Source organism: Sparus aurata, chromosome 5 (assembly GCF_900880675.1).
Source record: "Sparus aurata chromosome 5, fSpaAur1.1, whole genome shotgun sequence".
In the NCBI taxonomy this organism is placed as follows: Eukaryota; Metazoa; Chordata; class Actinopteri; order Spariformes; family Sparidae; genus Sparus; species Sparus aurata.
This window is the reverse complement of record NC_044191.1, coordinates 3,398,408-3,419,674: the sequence shown is the minus strand read 5'-3', so window position 1 is coordinate 3,419,674 and position 21,267 is coordinate 3,398,408.

Genomic DNA, 21,267 nt, shown 5'->3' with positions numbered 1-21,267 from the left:
GGGAGACCACGTAAAGTTTCTACCTGACTCCATTCTATCTGTTGTTTTAGTGCCTGTTATTAAAGATAAAGCTGGTAAATTAAATAGTTCTGAGAATTACAGACCTATAGCCTTAGCTAGCATTTTATCCAAAGTGCTGGAGAAAATTTTACTAAATAGGCTGGACCAATACATCCTGACTACTGATAACCAGTTTGGTTTTAAACGTAAACATGGCAAAGATATGTGTATTTTTGCCCCAAAGGAGATTTTAGATAAATATAACAGGCAAAATTCCACAATTTTTATGTGTTTTATTGATGCCTCTAAAGCGTTTGATCGTGTTATTCATGAAAAACTATTTAATAAATTAGATCAAAGAGGGGTTCCTAGAATTCTGCTCTTCTGGTATGCTCATCAAACGATGAGAGTTAAATGGGGGAACTCTGTATCTACTCCCTTCTATGTAAACAATGGTGTTCGACAGGGTGGAATTTTATCCCTGTTTCTCTTCAACATTTATATGGATGATCTATCACTACAGTTAAATGAATGTGGAACAGGGTGCTTAGTTGGTAACTCTCTCATTAACCACCTTATGTATGCAGATGATTAGTGATTCTATGTCCCATATAGTGCTGGTCTTAAACAGCTATTGAGGATATGCTCACAATATGGGATAGATTTTGACATCAAATATAATGTAAAAAAGAGTAATATTATGATTGTCAGAAGCAGAGAAGACAGAAAATTAGTATTTCCTGACTTCTTCCTGTCTGACATTGCCCTTAAAGTGTGTAATGAGGCAAAATATTTAGGCCATTACATAACCGATGATCTATCAGATGACAAGGACATTTACAGACAATGCAGAAAGCTGTATGCACAAGCAAACACGTTGGCGCGTAAATTCGGTAGGTGTTCAGTGCCTGTGAAGACCTCCCTGTTTAAAGCTTTTTGTACCCCTTTATACACTGCCCACCTGTGGTGGTGCTATAAAAAAGGCAGCATGCGGAGACTTACAGTGGCCTACAATGACAGTATGAGGTTGCTGTTAAAAGCTCCTAGAAGCTGTAGTGCTAGCCAAATGTTTGCTAATGTTGGTGTACCCACTTGCTCTGCTGTAATAAGGAATCTTATATATAGATATATGTGTAGGGTATCTGACTCTGTAAATTGTATTATTTTAGCCTTAATTAGCTCTGAACTGAGCTCTACCAGGTTCTCGTCTAGAATGTGGAACCACTGGCGTTCAAGCCTGTATGTAAATATATGATGTGTGTATGTGTGTGCGCGCGCGTGTGCAGGAGGGGGGATATGTATGTACATGTATGTGCGTATAAGTATTTTATTCTATTTAATGTATTTTTATTGTGCTATGGACCTCTCATGAGATGTGTCCCTAATAAAGATTGAATTGAATTGAATTACAGAGCGGGGTTGCTGAGTGCTGAGGCACACAGCACGTAAAAGTTGCCAGTGGTCTGCTGACTCAATAACTGAAGAGTTCCAAACCACCTCGATTGTGAACAGGAGACCAGGAATTGGGTCAGATCAGTCCTGGCACTTGGTCCAACATTTCACCAAAAATTAGTCTCTTCAGTGTAGGCTGGAGTCAAGAAATAGGCTCAAAGAAGATCACCGGAGTGGTGCAGAATCTGGTACAGAATTTATTGGGCTCTGCAAGACAGCAACACCAACAGTAACCCTTTTTACACAGAGATGCTGCATTATCTCCACAGTGATGGTTCGGCAATTCTCCACCGTTGTTTGTTCACACAGAGCAAAGCAGCTCCTGCATTAAGCCGCACCAGTGTGTCATTTCACACAGCATTACTGACGTCTGTGTGTTTTAATCTGATCATATAATCATATGGATGCTGTTATAATGTGTTCTGACTGAGGTCCTGACCCACCAAACATCCTGTAAAGTCACAAAGTTATGTTTTTGCTCAAAATTACATAATTACATAATCGCCATCAGTAAACTGGATGCAGGGCTAGTGAGTTAGTGGTTAGTGGTTAGTATATGATTAAACTTTTGCCCCCCCGAAAGGAGTGCACTCTAGGGGGGCCGACAGGGGCCGACACAGTGGACAGTGTACAGCTGAGTGTCTGACAGTCTCTAGTTCTCCACAGAGTTCAGCTGAGCTCTTCTCATTACATATTTCTCTTCCACAGTGCTCTTACAATATGCAGCAGGGCCTTCCAATCTCAGTCGATGATATATAGGTATTCTACACTCTGTGTGCACTCCACACTCGGGATACATGTTTTTTTCCTCCTCACACAGACTATGTTACACAGGATAATATACACTGTAATATAATAGCGTTTTATACAACAAGGAAACGCTATGTGGTTGTTTTTCTGGGGTTGACCTGGCCCCTTAGTTGTAGAAAACTTAATGCTTTAGCTTTCCAAGACATTTTCGACAATTTTATGCTTCCAACTTTGTGGGAACAGTTTGGGGGAGGCCTTTTTCTGTTCCAGCATTGGCTCAGAGTAACTTGACTGGCCCACTAGAGACAACCTCCAACAGCTTGTAGAAAGCCTTCCCAGAAGAGTGCAAGCTGTTATAGCTTATGCCAATACTTTTGTCCATATATTGTATATGGATGGAGGGAGTGAACATACTGGAAATGTACTGCTAACCAGGACCCTGACAAAAGACAAAGAAGTCCAAAATAAAGATATTTCAAAAAAGATCGAGATGTCAGGGAAATAAACATAACTTTACAATTGGAAAACAGTTTGGAATACAGTAATTTAGACCTGAAAATAAATTCCATGGAAGTCTTTAATTCAGCATTCAATGTGTGACAGGTTTTAAACTGTTTTGTGTTGCATGGTTATATTCATATGGCCTTTATACACTTTGCATGCCCTTTGATTTTATCTGGTTTCATTGATTGCTGTATTGATTGCTTTTTGAGTGTTAACCGTAAAATCCATTACACAAATCTTACGCACAAAGATGACAAATAAAATAAGGCAGCATCTCAGTAAATAACAATTGAGTCAAATTTGTGGAATGAATTTGTGTGTGGACAAATGAACTCTAATGACCCATTAGACCCATTGAAGAGTCACACCTCCATCCTGAAAGATTGACATGTGGGGGACCGTGAACAATTGTCCAGCCTGATCTAAAACATCGTTATCATTGTCAGCCCTATCAATTCTCCTTTTTTTCTACCCCATTTGAATCACTGTTTTTAAGACCCAGCTATTTTAGAATCCAGGCCTGGCCACAAGTGAACGAGAGACTAAGAGAGAGAGCATGCAGGGCATTTTATCCATTCAACAGACAAATTAACATTCTGATTCGAATATTAATTTGGCTCTAATTACTTGATGGAATTATAGAAACCATTCTGCTCTATGAAAGTGAGGTGTGAGACTAACAAACACACCTTTACTTTTACCAATGGGAAAAGCATTTTGTTAAAGCATCCTACAGCTGCACAGAACCACATCAAACAATGCCTGAAGAGATAAATTAGGCCAATTTTCACTCTAATAAAAAAATTATCAATGAACTATTGGCTTCATCTAAAAGTAAGTGATCCATACTTTACACTGCCGAGTCCTGTAGTGCCAAGAGAGAAGCAAAAAGTCTCCTCACTTAGCTCGTCCTGATGCTTTGTTCCCAAAACATTTCGAGCAGTTTTCTGCATCAAGAGCACTCTGAACCCCGAACTATTAGTGCACCAATTTATAAAGCAACAGAAACAAAGCCGTTATCTGGCCCTAAAAAGACACTCTGGTAACCTACCAGATCAGTGTGCTCACTGTCTGGGAAAAAAAACAGACAGATAAAAGAAAACATGCCAACATACCAAAAGAAGAGTGACTTTTAGTTGTTTTAGCTGTATTGATTGATTGAAGTAATATTGATTATTGATCAGTATTGCTAATGTTAAATAAATACATAATAATAATGATAATAATAATAATAATAATAAGGTGTTTGTCTTCTTCTTCTTGATCTTCTTCTTATTATTATGATGATGATGATGATGATGATGATTATTATTATCAGTAGTAATATTATTATATCTTTCACATCATCTTTTAATACACACACAGTCTCCTTGCTGTGAAGTATGGGGCTGTAAATAGTCAGGTCAGCTGTTCTCACCAGTTCATCTCAAGTTGATGGGAGAGGCACAGCAGGTCTTGAGCCACTGTTAGACCAACCGGTAAGCATATCACAAGTACCAACTGATGTTTATAAGACGTGGATGATGGTTAATAAATACTGTGTAGTCAATCTAAAATCATTATTTAGATGGCCATTAGAAAGTTAAAATGGATGTTTATAAACCTTACCCTTACAGTTTCCTAATAAATGGTTAATAAAGCATGTCATTTTGTTAACCATGAAATAACTATTAACTTTAATTGCATTAATAAATGTATCATTTATTAATGATGTTTATTATAAAGTGATATCTACGGAGCCCACGTAAGGGACATGAGGGGGAAAAAAATTGATGGGTTGAAAAAAAAAAGGTGTCCTTTTTGCGAGATCTCGCAAAGATTTTTGCGGGATCTCGCAAAACCTCTGCGAGAACCCCGCAAAAGCTGTAACACTTTGCTGGTCGCTTGTGGTCACTTGTCCATTTGGGAATCAGCAAAAAGTATGAGTCATGGAGGAGGATTTGGAGCATTTCATGCGGTCAAGAGAGGTCCATAAAGAGGACATTATGCATATGCAAAGAGACAAGGACAAATGGAGTTAGCGTTAATGTTACGCTAGCTAAGTTATGCCAGTTTGACAATTATAACGTTACATTTGGCGTACATCAAACAGTACCTGTGAAGCTGTCCAGAGTATTGCAGTTGGTTGCTAATGAATTCAACCAGGACCGCAAGGTCTGTACACTTTGCGACGAAAGAGTCCCTTTGCGTTTAGTAGTCTCTTCAGATGTCTCTCACTTATGAGTAAACCGTGTCTACTGCCAACCACTGATTTAATGTCTTTATATTTGAGGCCAATCTCAAAATAAAACTCTATAAACCTCTTCCACTGGTGTACTGTGCACGCTCCATTTTTTTATTTGTTTGTTTTGTTTTCGGTTTCCCTGACCCGGAAATACATTCACCTAAATGAAAACATTTTTGCGAGATTGCGATGACATTAAAACATGTTCGCGAGATCCCGCAAAACTACATGTTTTTTGTTTTTTTCACCCATGTGCCCTATGGGGCTCCGTAGATATCCATTGTTTTTAGACTTAATGTACCCTTTTTTGGGGGGGTTCTGTTTGCCAAGATGCAAACTACTTGGTCAAATCCTACAAGTACTGATGTAAATTTTATCAAGATATGTGCTTTATGCCTCTGTCACAGCTGTTACCATGGCAAGTGAAGTGAATAAGACAAATATCAGTCATCTCAGTTCACCAGTTACAACAGCAATGACTGGATTGCTTTAATCAGCTTGAGGCCACATAGTTCCCTAACTGAAACCCAGGAATTGACTGTATTACCAGAGCCACTGTATCGTTTCCATGGCCCACATCTGCTCCATTAACTTTAGATAATGGCAAAGCTTTTCACACATGGAATGACCCAGGAGTCATCTGAGTCATTTGCATCTTTAGGCCTTGAAGCGCTAACCATCGCTGATTGCAGGCATTTTGGGAATTGGGCTGACAGTAAGCAAATAGACGGAATGTGAATTGAATAGCAATAGGGTTATGCTTATGCCAATGACCAAACGCATCCTAAAATTGCAATTTATACTCAGAGCAAGTCCAATGGAAAAGGGCTGAGCGTGTGGCAGCATTTAGTAAACGCAAGACAAAAATCTTGCAAAATTGCAAAACATGACCCATACTGACATGGCATGTGACAATATCACAGTGAGGTTCTAAATATGCTTGTAACAAGCCCAGACTGAATAAACATATGTTTACAAAGAGTGAAATCTTAAAAACCAGAAACTCTTTCTGGTGTATACACAACATGTAAATAGTTGATGTGTTGTGCAAACTTTTATACATTTTTGATGAACGCTGAAATGCAGAGATGCTATGGCAAAGCTCCTCCAAATTATGCTACACTCTTGTTTTTTTAACTTTTATTTTATTGCTGATACATGTATTGTACACATGTATACAATAATACGTATTTGAGACCATCCAACCTGACCAGCTGGAGGAAGAGAGCTGGGATAAGAGCCATGTTGATCCAGCTTGGTTTTAAGGTTCTTTGCCAATGTCAGGTCACAGGAAAGGGACAAGTGGGCTGGCCAAACATAGTGAAATCAGAGACTCTTTTGCCCACATTTTGGACCGAGACCTTTCTCCACAACAACATCTTGTTCCAGGCTGGCAGAGTACAGGACTACAGCAGGACGGGGAGAGGTGGAATCTGTGTCTATAGCATTGATGCTTGATGCTCACACTCAGTCAAAGTGGATGGACAGTGTTTCCCTGATGTCAAACTTTTGATGTGATGATGCAACAACATTATTGTCACCATCATACTGCTGCTTTTTATATGCACCCTGACCCAGATTCAAATGCTGCACTCCATGTTTATGTATATTTTCCATATAAATAACTGTATATATGTATGATCTCAAATGTTTGCTATATGGTCAAAATAATATGGACAATTCTGTTTAATACCAAAAGAAGATTTTAATAAAAATATGTTTCTAACAGCAGTTGTATAGGTTTGCATTATGTTGTACAGGTGCTCTTTTTCCAGTACACTGTATTTGGTTTCTTTAGAAACATTGGTATCTTAACTGAAACTTAAAATATAATTCTATAAGTTAGAACATTGCTTGTTCGAAAATTGTGTGTTGAAACATGACTACATTATAAATGCTAACTAAGGACTGAGAGATTAAATTGCTTCAAACTTCTTATAAAATTTAAATTATCCCATGTCATATAATGAAGGGGAATATCTATGTTTTAATGTGTTTTCTGCCATGTTTTTTGTTCTTTGTGTTATGAAATGTGCCATGGGTGCATGCTGAATGGCATGCCACAGGCAGACACGGCCCAGCACTGTGGATCACAGCCCCTCTCCTTCTCCTCACCCAACTGACAAAAACAAAAGAGGAGTGTAGCATGGTGTAGACGCAGACTGAAGTCAGGGGCTTTTAGGGCGGCCTGCATCCCCAGGGCACTTTATGTGGGGCAGCCGGAGCCTTCTGGACTTTTATCATTTGACTTTGGAAAATATTGACACATCCTGAGCTCTTGACCCTGTGCTATTGATTAGAGCTTAAGCTACACAGCTGGACTCTGACCAAAGCCGCTCCATTGTATTGGAGTGATTAATTAAAATGAAAATGGTTTTTAGTATGGCTGGCTGCATGAAGAGTCGCAGCAGCAGTGAGAGAGAGGGGGAGGGACAGTACACGTAGACCCATAGATGCATTTACACACACACACGCATGCACGCATGCACACAAAAGCTGATTGGCACGCTGCAGTGACTGCTGGGTGAGGGGAGGTGTATGAAAAACATTAACCCACAATGCACTGCTGAGTTTTGACAGATCCCTGCTCCAGGGCTGCTGAATTTATGAGCCATTACTCCTGCCAGCCCGGGATCTAGTTGGTGCATTATGTTCCATGTCATCTGCCATTAGTGGAGCAGTGACTGACATCCATTGAGAAAGCGAGTGCTCTCTGACACTGGCCAGCTGATAGGGCCAGCCTGGCATGCTTGGACTCTGGATATAGCCACATTGTTGTCTTGTTCCCATGCCTCCATTCTCTTTTTCTTGTGCATCCAGTTGAGTTCATGGCTGCAGTAATCAGGCGACAATACTACAACCTCCAAGCCCTCATAGCAGCCATTGTGCTCTACAGTAAGCTCCAGCTGGCCTGTTTCCACTTTGTTTATTTAGGACACTATGGACTTGGGTTACCTCCACGAGAAGGATTGACTGTTTATGCCATTTATTATATTATAAGCATTAGTATTATAAACTGTACACCTTTTAAGACAACTGATATGACAGAAAGAAAAAGAAGTTCACATTTGTCAATCAACAACATATCTTACTGATAAGAGAAATGAAAAAAGTCCACAAGAGGCCACATATATATGCATATGCATAGCCAAAAATTGGAATTTAGTTTTCAGTAGTGCTTTCAAGGGAATTGGTCTCAAATCAACAACTATACAAACTCAAACTCTTGATTTTGGTACTTACTGTGTGTTCTATCTCAGAACATGGTGTCTATTTTTACTATAGTTTGTTAAACTTTAGGACTTTAGGACTCCAGTACAGATTAGATAAGGGACCTGTGTGTGGCTTAGGTTTGTCCTTGTACATTTTTGGTTTCATGAACAAAATAAAACAAAACAAGCCGCCAAGAAACCAAAAACCTACTAAACAACTGAGGAACACCAACTCAGTGTTTACTCATAACAAATGGTTTTCCACATTCACAGAACAACAGCAGCAGCACAGCAGTGGAGCAGCAACCCACCCAACCAGTCTGTCCTCATTAGCTTACGCCTAAATAGCTCTTAAATGTGATAACGAAGGTTAATAATGGCATTCAGTCCTGTCTGTTCTTGTTTACACACTACTAAGGGAAGGTCAATGTATTGACCTATCTTTATACCGGGACATGCATGACAAAATGGTGACAAATAATCTGTGTGGCCTTGATGTTCCATTAAATGATCGATTCAGCTGGTTTGATGGGGGTGGGGTGGGGTGGTGTGGTAGCTCGGGGACTATGAAAAGGTCAGTAGCTGTTAGTTCATTATTAGAGTGATTAGGAAGAGAGCTGTAGAGAGGCCCAGTGGACCAAACAACTCCACAGAGTCCTGACTTCTCTGAGAATGAGAGGTGAGTGCATGACTGCAGGGGTTGCCACCACATTCAACTCTACTTGCTTTGATATGGATCAGCTCTGATACCTCAACCACAGATTTTCTGATCTGATCTGATCTGATTTCACTCTGCCTTTAACACAGGAACCCACAGAAAACAAAACACCTGAGAAATGAAATAAAATGTTTTTTTTAATCTATAATTAAATTTCTTCAAGATCATTACAAAGTCAGACATGACTGAGTAGACATTTAACTGAGCTGACTACCCTGCACAAAACAACAACAGATTATTGATGCACAATGTGAACAAGTAAAATAAGCAGCTGCTGCTGATGCAGGGCCAGGCACAAACCCAAACATCTGCTGCTTCTGGTCCAAAATGTAAAAAGAGGTGTTCCAGATTAAAGCCTGTACCCAGGAGTTTGAACAGCTCACAAAACTTTGATCTTCCAATGGTGCACTGTGCATTTAATTTAGTTTCATGTGTACAGCGCTGTTTTAACAGCAAAAACTATTTCTATTTCTCTGTTATCTCCATTAACAATTACAACATTTAACTCAACTGAGGTTTTGTATGCCAGATTTAAACCCTAAGTTATTCCAACCCTTAAGCCCTCATTCACTGCAATACAAACAGCAGACTGACTTTCTCCTGAAATAATCAATTCATTCACTGTGCGTTTTCAGCAGGAAATGCTTTTTCTAGTTGGCTGTTCGATATAGTGTGTTACACAGATTAAACATAGACATGTTAGAAGAACATGGAATCAAATTTAATTTATACCAAATAAAACTGGAGATTATTAAACTAATAATTAAGCAAGTAATGCCCTTTAATTTCAGAAGCAAATGGCCCTTCAGATTCAGATCCACTTTACTGTTGATTCTCTGAGTATTTACATATACAAAATTAAGTGAAATACTGTTTCTGCTAACTCCAATATGTAGCAGGGCTTTTAACTGTAATAAATATCTATATAAAAAGTTAAAAACTATTCTAAATTCTAAAACACATTTAGAGAAAAAGTTTAGCAGCATTCAGTCCAGAATGACAGCAATTCACAGTAGTCTCCAACTCAACAGAGTACATGATACTAGTGCTGATTTTGTCATTTTGACAAAAAAGATATTAACAGTAAATTAGCATCAGGCAGTTTTATACTCTACATTATCTCTTATGCTCAACAATGTGCATGAACTGTTCAGGATATAGACCTACTGCCCTTCCAAACCAAGATAGGGGAAGGCTATGCCTTTTATAATCAGTGAAGGCTTTATCAACAATTTGAAATATCAGAAATTCTTGTCACAGTGTCAGAAGGCTTTTGAATATTATTCATATCTGCCAAACACAAGAATTTAACAGCATGGTCATTTCGATGCAGAGATGGCCTTTGAACGTGTCAAATGGCGTCACCTGTTCAGTATTTTGTATAATTATGTCGTACAGACATGGCAAAATGTACTTGTTGTGAATATTGTTAAGGATAAATGGGATGTAATATGACCCCATAAAAGGGATATCAATGTGTGACCATTTTTTTTTTGCTGTTGTCCATAATTGTTGCGCAGACCAATGTTGTACTGAGCTGCTTGTTGTTGTTTGTTGAAAAATAACAAAAGTCAGTACACATATCTTGAAAAAAATAATTTTATTATTATTTTATTATTTATTTTTAAGAAATATCCAAGCATATTCATGCAACATAAATATGCATTTAGCCTTTGATAAATCTATAAAACAATCCATATTCATTGTGAATACACAAAACATTATGTTAAGTTGACGGACACACTTCCACAGTTCACTTCAAAAAGTGAAAGGACCATCAATAAACTAAGAGCACACACACACACACACACACACACACACAAACACAGACACAGACACACACACACACACACACACACACGGCCCCCTGCATATACCTGTGTCCCTCATTACTGAGCTCAGTCATTCATTTAATGGAGCTGGTGCTTTGCAATTGTGCTGTGCCTTCCTTGACATGTTGTGCTGTTGATGAAGCTTTCAGATGAGCTGAAGCAGGCAAACTAATAAACAGAGTAATTAGAGAAACCAAGTGTCACATGTCAATGGGGAAGCTGCAATTTATAAGCATGCTGTTTTTTCATCAGCAAATTGCTCACCTTTACAGCAGGTGTTCCGTCTTTAGCCAAGGGGGGGCAGTAGCACGCCATCAGTGGGAATTGTGTTAAAGTGAGTGTATCAGAGTGAAGGAACAGAGATGGTTGCCATATGTTTATCAACTACTGTATCGGGGAATGTTTGAGTGGATTTCAAACATACTCCGTGGAGGCATCTCTTTTTTGGATGTCCTCCTTTATCTCCATGTAGGGAAAGGAAGAGATGATGATGATTCCTCCATGCAAAAGCTTCTGGGGTAATGAAAGAGAACTATAGACACACACACCCACACACACACACACACACACACACACACACACACACACACAATAATATACCATAACCGCCAGACAGTACTAAGAATGGGTGACTAAGGGTAATATACATTTAATATAAAAACTCAGAGATATACTGTATATACCTGATATGTGATACTCACTATTAGTAGATTCTTGATCTTTTTCTTGTAAACTATTTGAAACTTGAAACTTTGAGATTTTTATCATATAGGGTGGATTTGACACCTGTTCACCTGCATATTTCTGGGTATGGTAATCCATTTTTAGTTTTAAATTGACGTAGATTTAAATTGGATTTAAATGTATATCTAATTACATGCTTCCACTCGTGGATTTCTTGTCTCTCTTTTTTAATTCTATCTATCTATCTATCTATCTATCTATCTATCTATCTATCTATCTATATAAATAATCAACTTCAATTATTAACTTCAAAATTGGGCCATTGGCCAATACATAGTATATTCTTATCCGCACACTGATGTACTTTAATTTTCTCTTATTTAAAAAAAAAACATTTCCGATTCATATTGGTGAATCTTTACATCAACAATTATATATATCATCAACGATACTGCTCTTAAAATCTCACTACTAAATGTTTCCATGCTGGCATCAATGAAGACTCTGCTCCTTCGCCTATACCACTTTACTAAAAGCTTCACTTAAAAAAAAAGATACAGATAAAAGTCAACAATGATTTTACTGGATGTGACTTTGACAGTAAAGATCGAGGTGCTTTCAACCATCAATCACAAACACAACAGCAAATAGTTAAGTTGGAAAAATTGTGATATTGTAGGAAACATCCTTTTTAAGTCAACTGCAGTGATTGTAATATTTTTATGTAAGATAACATGATAATAATATTTTTATGAGTAATGTGGATAACAATGGATACACAAATAATGAATTCTGTTGACTCAACTTTAACAATTAAGTAGGGATCCTGGGAGCAAAATACACTGAAAGGATAATACATTTGACATAACAGGTAGAGCATAGCTCTCTGATTGGCAAGGCAACAACAGAACTGAAATGATAAAAATAGAGGGGATAAAAATGCATGTGAATTAAAAAAAAATGGATTCAGAAAGTGATTTAATTTATTTAAAGCCGTGTTTATTAAAAACGTGTGATATGATGAGAACATAGTCATGTTTTATCATTAAATATGTCTCATATTTATCATTCACAACCCAAAAAATGTCATTTATCATTTAAGGTAGGTGGCCTCAAGGGTGAAAGTAACGAAACATAACTAACAAAAATGGAAGTGATGAAAATTATTATGAATTAATGATGAAAGTAATTAAATCTATGTGAGTGAGTGATAAACTGCTCAGCTGATTGTCAACCTGATTGACATTTCATTTTAAACATTATTTCTCTGATATGCAACTTGACGATAATAATCGTCATAATCTGGCTCTAGGCCATGACAAAAAATGGGAAAGGATGTGGGGGGGTTAAAGTTGATGTTGTGGTGTAGGTGTTTGTGGAGCAAAACAACAGGTAAGCACAACCCAAAACGCTGCTATGGCTGGTGAGGGCAATGTGAGAGAGAGAGAGAGAGAGAGAGAGAGAGAGCCACGTTGAAGGCTGGACTTGTATATCTTCAGAGCACTGGGCCCAGGGGCTCCTGATATGGCTGAAGAGGTCGATGTGGAAACTTAGTGGAGAAACAACAGCTCACAATCAGTTTTACAAGCCAACCTCATGAAAGACAGATAAATGGCATTAATTCCGGACACCTACATAGGCCTACAGTTATGAAACAGCGCAATAGCTAGCTAATTGTTTTATGCGATCTGATTAAACAATAGTGTGCTGGATGTACTAAGATATGGTACTTGCAATAAATGCAGTGGGATCAATAATGAGTGTTGAGCAGATCGCAGAGTGGCCATGGTCTTTCTTTTTTCTGGTGGATTTGACCAAAATTGCTGCTTGCTGCAAGTGATAAATGTCAGTTAAATGTTGTGAATGATGAATGGTAGCCATGTTGATTATCAGAGAAATAACATTTGAAATAAAATGTCAATCAGATTTACCAAATCGACTGGCAGCTCATCACTCCTCTTTTCAACTTCATTTTCAATAGTAAATCATAATCATTTTCATTATTTAAATTTTTCAAATAATTTTTGTTACTTATATATATATATATATATATATATATGTATATATGTTACCTGTGAATGATATATGTTAAATGTCAGATGTAAATGATAAAATATGTTTTCAACATGTCCCTTCTTTTTAGTCATATCAGCTTAAAATGTATGAAATAACTTGATAGTTTCGCATGCATATATTTTTCAGTTCACATCCATTTCTATCACCTCAGATTGTACGACAGAGTATGAGGGCCAGACTAAGAGAAAAAAATATTGTTTGGGGGGGGGGGAAATTACGAGAATAAAGTCATAATATTACAAGAATAAAGTCATAATATTAGGTCTACGAGAATAAAGTCATAACATTACGAGAATAAAGTCATAATTTTACGAGAATAAAGTCATAATATTACGAGAATAAAGTAGTAATTTTATGAGAACTCTTACAGGAAAGAGCAGTCTTCCCCCTGTGTTAAAATCAGGAATGCTGAGCATCTTTAGTGTCGGTTTCACGGGAGCGTACCTAGGTTCCCCGGGTCCTATGTTCCCCTTTTCATGTTTCAAGACTAATAAACCCTAACCCTAACCCTAACAGCGGGGAACATAGGACCCGGGGAACATAGGACCCGGGGAACATAGGACCCGGGGAACATAGGGATGATCACGGTTTCACAAAGCTTTTTTCTTATTAAAACGATTTTTTTACGATTACATTATTCTCGTATTATAACAACTTTATTCTCGTTACATTGCGACTTTTTTCACCTATTATTCAGACTTTATTCTCATCTTATTACGACTTTATTCTGGTAATATTATGACTTTATCTTGTAATATTACAACTTTATTCTCCTAATTTCTTTTATTTTTTTCCTCTTAGAATGGCCCTAATACTCTGTCGTACAGATTGTATCTAATTTGAAGAAGTGAGATTTTTTTTTCTGGTGCTCCATTTTCTAAGTTCTAAGATAATTCTTTTTTATCTGTGTTTCACTGAAAAAAAAAAGAAGAAATTTCCCGAACGAAAAAGAATATAAAATTCTGTGTGTGTGTCATGTTTCTTTTGGTGAGGAATCAGTCATACTTGGGGCTAATCTGCCATGAGTGTCACGGATGGAGTACTGTGCATTATCAGCCTTCTCATCAGTGGGTGTCTCCAGTGAACAGTGAATCACAGCCTTCACTCTGTTAAACAAATGAAAAAAAAAATAAAATTAGAATTTATAAAAATTATTCTCACTTGCCCCACAGGTCTTCCTTAGTTATCAGTACGCAACACAGTTAGGCTACTAATATTCCATAGTCATCCTTAGGACAATACTGTATTCTAACTTACACAAACTTCAGCCAGTTAAAAATCAATGAATCAGGCGGCTAGACTAACACACTCAACTAATGAACCCCTCTGCCCCTACACTCTCTCTCTTACTTGGAGATGGAGGCTGGAGGTCAACAAGGGATGCTGTCATGGATTTGGTTTTCAGTTTCGATGCTTCAAGTCTTTTTTTGTAGCATTCATCCTCATGTGTCTCGTTACGACTTTCTACTTCCTGTCTTTCTTTTTTCCTGCCCTTTTTGTCTACACCTTTGTTTCATTTCTTCATGAGCGCTTGCGTATTTAAGTTTTTTCCACCTCTCTTTGTCAGTTTGCCTGCTTTATACCAAGTCAAGGCAAGTACATTTTATTTATATAGCCTCAGTGGGCTTTACAATCATACAACAAACAATGTCATACTTGAGTAAGGAACAACTATGCAAAAAAAAGATAAACCTCAGGAAGAGCCACAGAGATGGGATCCCTCCCAAAGATGGACAGGCATGCAACAGGTGTTGTGTGTACAGCAAAATACTTTGAGAGGATTTGAAGTTATGGAACTTATGTTATTAAAGCTCACCTTTTCTTTTTTCATCCATCTGTCTGGTGTTTGATATTTTTCTGATAAACCACAACTGTTCCATTTTGATCATTTTGCTAAAATAATTTCTGTAATGTAGAGTTTACTGTAGGTTGGCTGGTTATGTTTCTTCACATTAATGTTTTCATTGAAATAGTGTCCTTGTTTGTTGCCTTATTTATCAGAAAACTAATTTGCTGATGTGTTAACTTTTGCAAATATTATAGAAATATTAGCTGTTAGCATAAGAAAGATATCAGATACATTGATAAAACAGTGTACCAATGAAGGAAATCAATAATGATAATAATAATGTGTGGGAGATAAAACAATCATTCAAAATACAGAAAACATACAGTGAATACAACAAATTGTCACTATATTAATGTCAAAGTTACTACATATTAAAACTTAAAATTCCACTGTGTTGAATATAGGGACAGAAATTGAATAGAATATTCAAATGAGCTTTTTCATGTTTATAATCACCTAAAAACTGACAATCATTGCGTATTTGTTACCGTAAAATAAGCTTTTATTTCTACAGGAGGAAGGATTTTCCACCATGTTCCTACAGAAGCCAAAAATGGTAACAAACAATGAGGGTTTTTCAGTTGGTTGCAAACTGCAACAACACCGCTTAGTGCCATCAAGTCCTACACACTGGACCACTAAATACAGTATGAGCAAAATCGTACAGTATATGTTTAATGCTATTTTTTATATGCGTTTTATGTGCATGTTTAATTAAATTTAAATTGTCAAGTTGGTTTTATTTATACAGTGCCAACTAAATATGAAAGAGAGACGTTTTAATTAGAGCAGGTCTAGAAAATACTCTAATACTCAGAAAAACTGCCTTTTAACAGGTGGCATTTACTATTGATTTTATTGACAGATCTGCAATTAACCATCATTTTGACCTATACCCTTTGGGTGGACATACTTTGCTGTGTACTGGGAACTTACTAACTAACTTTGTAGTCTAGAATTGATAATATGGTAAATGTTAAAAACTAAAGCTATTTGCATCGGGAGGCAGCCCTGCAGCCAGACATTTCTCATTCAACATGCCTCTGAAACATCATGTGTTTTGGGCACTGTGTGAAAGAGGTCAATGTGAACACTATTTGGCACTAGAGAACATTCAGTAGTTACATGTTAGGTTGAGCTACATCAGCACTAGAGAGCACTATGAAAATTTGATGTCAAAGAATGATTCTCATAAAAGGCTTACTTCCTGTTGTGAGCTGGTAGTACAGAGATTGTACCTGCGAATTTGCATGTATATGTGTCATGGACAATACTCTGATAAACTATGTGTGATGCAGATTATGGGAGAGATTGGACCATTTACACCGAAGTTGTAAGTACTTCCTGTGTCATGGTAAATATTTTCTTGCCACTGCAGCACTGTCCTGTGAGAACTCGGAATCTTCACTTTATATAGTAAACAAATCTAGTATTAAGTGGACAGTTACACATAAACACCTACCTTAATATCTTTTCATCCATTAATGAAAATGTTGCAATTTTAAAAGTGAAGAAAAAATCTCTGGAGCAATCCCTTTATCTGGATCCTCACCAGAAATTGATGCGGTCTATTCTTGACCGAAACCCATCTTCTGTACAAGATAAGATTTTGTGTACTCGTCCTGACACACCAACCAACCAACCAACCAATCAACTAAACAACCAACAAATGGACATGAACGGAAAACATAACCTTCTTGTGGGAGCTTGTCTGGAGAGATGTTTCTGTATCTGGGCGGGCACATTGGAAAAATATGACTTCATGCCCAAGGGTTTGCTTTGACATTCTATCCAAACATAATACTGGGAGGGACATCTCTACCATTACCGTTACACCATTACATAAACCCATGCCTCTTAATGAGTTGTAAGACAGACTATAACAAAGACAGAAAAGCCCATTTGTTGGAGCAGATCAGCCGTACACTAAATGTCGAGTGTTGTGCTTTATTCAGACTCCAAATTGTAAGCTTGTTGTTATCTGAGTTGTCAACCCTCCGTTAATGTAGCGTTAAATTAGCTCACTACCTAATGTAAATCAAACCCCACATGCACCAATTTTTTTCTGTCACCACACAAGTGCTTCATCCCAGCACTCCCCAGTGCCCTGCCGGTGCTTTTCTGCCAGAAAAAACTAATCAGTTATGGACATGGGCCCTAAAAAGCCAAAAAGATGAAGTTCTTTGTTTGATTGAAACCCAAGACAGAAATTCCATTGGCAATTTGCCAGTGTAACCCTGAACACAAAAGTCTTGGCATGTCAAGGAAGAGGTGTCACCTCTGAATTGTATTCTTGAGACTTGGCATGTTTATGTATTGAATTGAGCACATAACTCCCTATTTTGGAAAGTTTTAACGCTGATTCATGGTTGGCATTTAACTTCACTTGTTCACTCAAATTGTTGCATGTTCTCCTTTCCTTTTGCATTTAATTTAAATGTTAAATGTCCTAATTTGGTTCAAAGATTTGAAGATGCTTGCCTCCACCCCAACATAATAGAGGAGGGTTAAATTTAGTTCTGTTTGTTGTGTAATTTCAGTATCTGACCATCATAGTTTTTTTTACAACGTTTCAACTAGGACCACTGCTGTTGTTTTTCTGAAAGGAGGACCTTGAAAAAAAAAAGAATAAATTGTGTGGTTTTGGCCACATTCGTGAAGAGCAATTATTGAAGAGTAACCATTAAACAAAAAAAACCCCCCAATGCATGTGTGAGTGATGTTCACCATTCACCGTGGGAATAATCGCAGTGCACTAACCAGTGTCTATGAATTCTAGATTAAGATTAAATTGAAATGACAAGTTAGTCAAGGCAGTCTGAAGCCCTGACTGAATATGACATGAGTGAATTTTCCAGCTGGATGAATGTGATTATTGATCCAACTAGCAGACACTCAAAGCACTGTGCTTATATGGGGGTTGTGGCTTTGCTTCATGCCGGACAGTCAAGTTTTTCTTTCTGACGAGTTGGAGGCTGCTGTCTGACAGCACTGACTGGAGAAGTCTGGATATTTTTGCATATATAATGTATGCAATTAATAATTTAGGGTTTTTTTGTCAGTAATTATTCAGAAGTGTTTTTGCCTCACTGATCAGGCCATCATTCTCTCTGTCTAATATTTGGTCCTGTGTGATATATCTTCCCACCTAGCAGCCATGCAATTTGGTATAGATACATTATCATCATTACATGACAGCTGTCATTTAGAGCCATTGTCAGGGCATAAATTCCCCATAACCAATACATGTGTCTAAGATAATCTTCTCTAAACCTCTGCAGTCTTATTTCCATGATTGTCAAGGTATCTACTGTCAGGGCCATAGCCAAGTTTTAGAAATTAGAAATTAAATTTTCTTCAGGGAGCCATATTTGTTAAATCTGACGGTGTAGTCTTGATCTTTAGTGAAAAAAACAAAACAAAACAAAACAGGTTTCTCGTACATTCTTTTCTGCTAATCTCTGTTCTTCATTCAGTCTCTCCCACACAGTTAGCTGTCTAATTAAGAGCTGTCGGTGTCATGTGCAGAGTCAGTCGAGGAAGAGATTGGTCGAGTAGCCAAAACCTATAATCAAATACAAGTACTTTGCGAAATCAAGCAGGCAAAGAAAAGGTAGTGATAAAAATAATTCCTTGACGTAAAGTAATAAAGTACTTATTGAAAACATGACTTGAGCAGAGTAACTTTAGAAATAAGTAAACGCGACTGTCTTTGTTAATGTGGCTTTGTTGGGAATTACTTCAACCACAGATGGCTCTCCTCAGGTACGGGTAAAGAAGTGAACATACATCTGTATTTTTTGTGATGAAATGAGAAGTCACCATCATCATCTCCTGATTAAATAACCTGCCACATATATACCAGAACAATAATTCCCGCTTGTATCTCTCAACATACAAATTAATTCCACTATTACATTATTATTATACTGTATTAAGTACACCGATGAGTAAATTTTTAAATTATGTTTGCTGGTAGTCTCACTATATTATGATATGGCCAAAAAATGCTAATTGTGTGTAAGTGCATGATAGACCATGCCTGCTATGCCAAAAAGTAAATGATTTGTCTACAATGCGCAATGCATAAACTTCGATAAGCCCAGGACAGATACCCCAGGCCCCAGTTCTTATCACAGACAGACACAGAATTTTCAGTCTGTTATGTTTCTGAAAATGTCTCATAACAGATAACTCATTTGACTCCATGGCTTTACTTTTAACTAAAGACCCCCCGTGGTTGAAACATTACATCAGTAGTTTGCCTTTTTTTCGCGAGCATAATTTGGTCTCCACTTTGGTCTGCATCAGTGTGACTATTTAAATGAACACATTAGCTTGAATATTTAGCAAGATTATGGCAGGTTGTCTGAGTAATATTAACTTTGAAGCATGTGGGGTGTATTATTAAACATTAACACAACAGACACACTTACTGCTCTCTGTCAGTGTCATTCCTCTTCTCTGCTAGAGCCTACAACACAGTGTGCGCTGTTAATTAATCTGTAAATATAACATTTTAGCAGTAAGCGTAATTTAAAAGCCATACAATCATGTGGAGGTGTGGCTGTGGTAGAATAACAGAGCAGCAGGAGACCTGAGACCCACTGACCGGCAGCCTCTGAATGTAATGTGCATGACTATATAAAATCATGGTTTGGCTTGACTACATGTTTTAACTCCTGATTATACAGTCTTACATATAATACAGTTTTTATTCAAATTTTGTAATTTGAAAAATAAAGGCCTTTTCTTTTTTCGGAAAAAATTACAGAGGTCTTGACCTTGGTGACTCATTGCTGACTACATGCATGTCTACTGTGACTATTCATTGTTCCCTGTTAATGACTCTAACCTGCTGACACCTTAACCTTTCCTGTAGAATCACTGTCTGGCCACCCTGTGGTCGAGCTCTAGCTTTCCTGTCCTTATCTTTTACAGGTGTCATGGCCTTGGGTTGCATTAACACTTTAGCAGATCCTTTGCAAGTGACACCAACTTACCTACACTGTGCTGCCCCCACACACTCCAGGAGGGACTGTGCAATGTGAGTAAGTCCTATTATTAGTATGATATGCATATATATCTGTCTATCAGCAACGTTTCATGAGTAACTGTAACAGACAGTGTCTCTGAGGAATGTGTGTGTAGCTCTCATTATTACAGATACATTATATATATATACACAATACTCGGCACAGAGAAACACAAGGTTGTTTTATCAGGCCATTCAAGCAGCTCCCAGGCAGCAATCAATCACAGGAGAAGTCTGCCTTTGACAACTACGGTTGTGGTGGTACACATCACTGTTGGTCACTGTCTTTGTCTAGGACTAAACTCTGTGCAAGATCAACTTCAAAGAAACAGCAGCATTCCCAGTGCACTGCTGCCCACAGGCAACATCTCTGCTATAATCCAGACTCTGGTTACAATGACAGGTTATTTTTAATCTTATGTGATATCTCTGTGGATTACATCAAGACTTACACTACGTATAGCAGTGATCACAGAGTGCCCCTGCAATGTTTTTCTTGTACATGTGTCTGCGTGGACAAAAATTCTGCTTATCAGCAAAGACAGCATTTTTATTTTGCTCTAAATTGTACACACATAATTTCTTTTAAATGATACGTCTGCAGAGCTTGTAGAAGTGTGCAGAAATTAAGTATATCTTTTCAGCTGTCTGCTCTGAGCTCAGCCACCGACTGTCGCTCTCCACTTGTTCACGACAAACTGCCCTGTTCTTAAAGGAGCCATGCCACAGTGCCTGATTCTACAGTAGTCCATTCAATTTTAGAGACTTTAAAGATTTTTTGTAAGCACAAAATGAAGTTCTGTCAAAAATTATAAAACATTGCCAGGAAATATATCGAAACTACCAAAATACACTAAAGTGGGGCTTCAGAAAACGCCCAGATGGAACAGTTATGCAGCAACAACTTTCACACCATCAGAATACTTCCAGC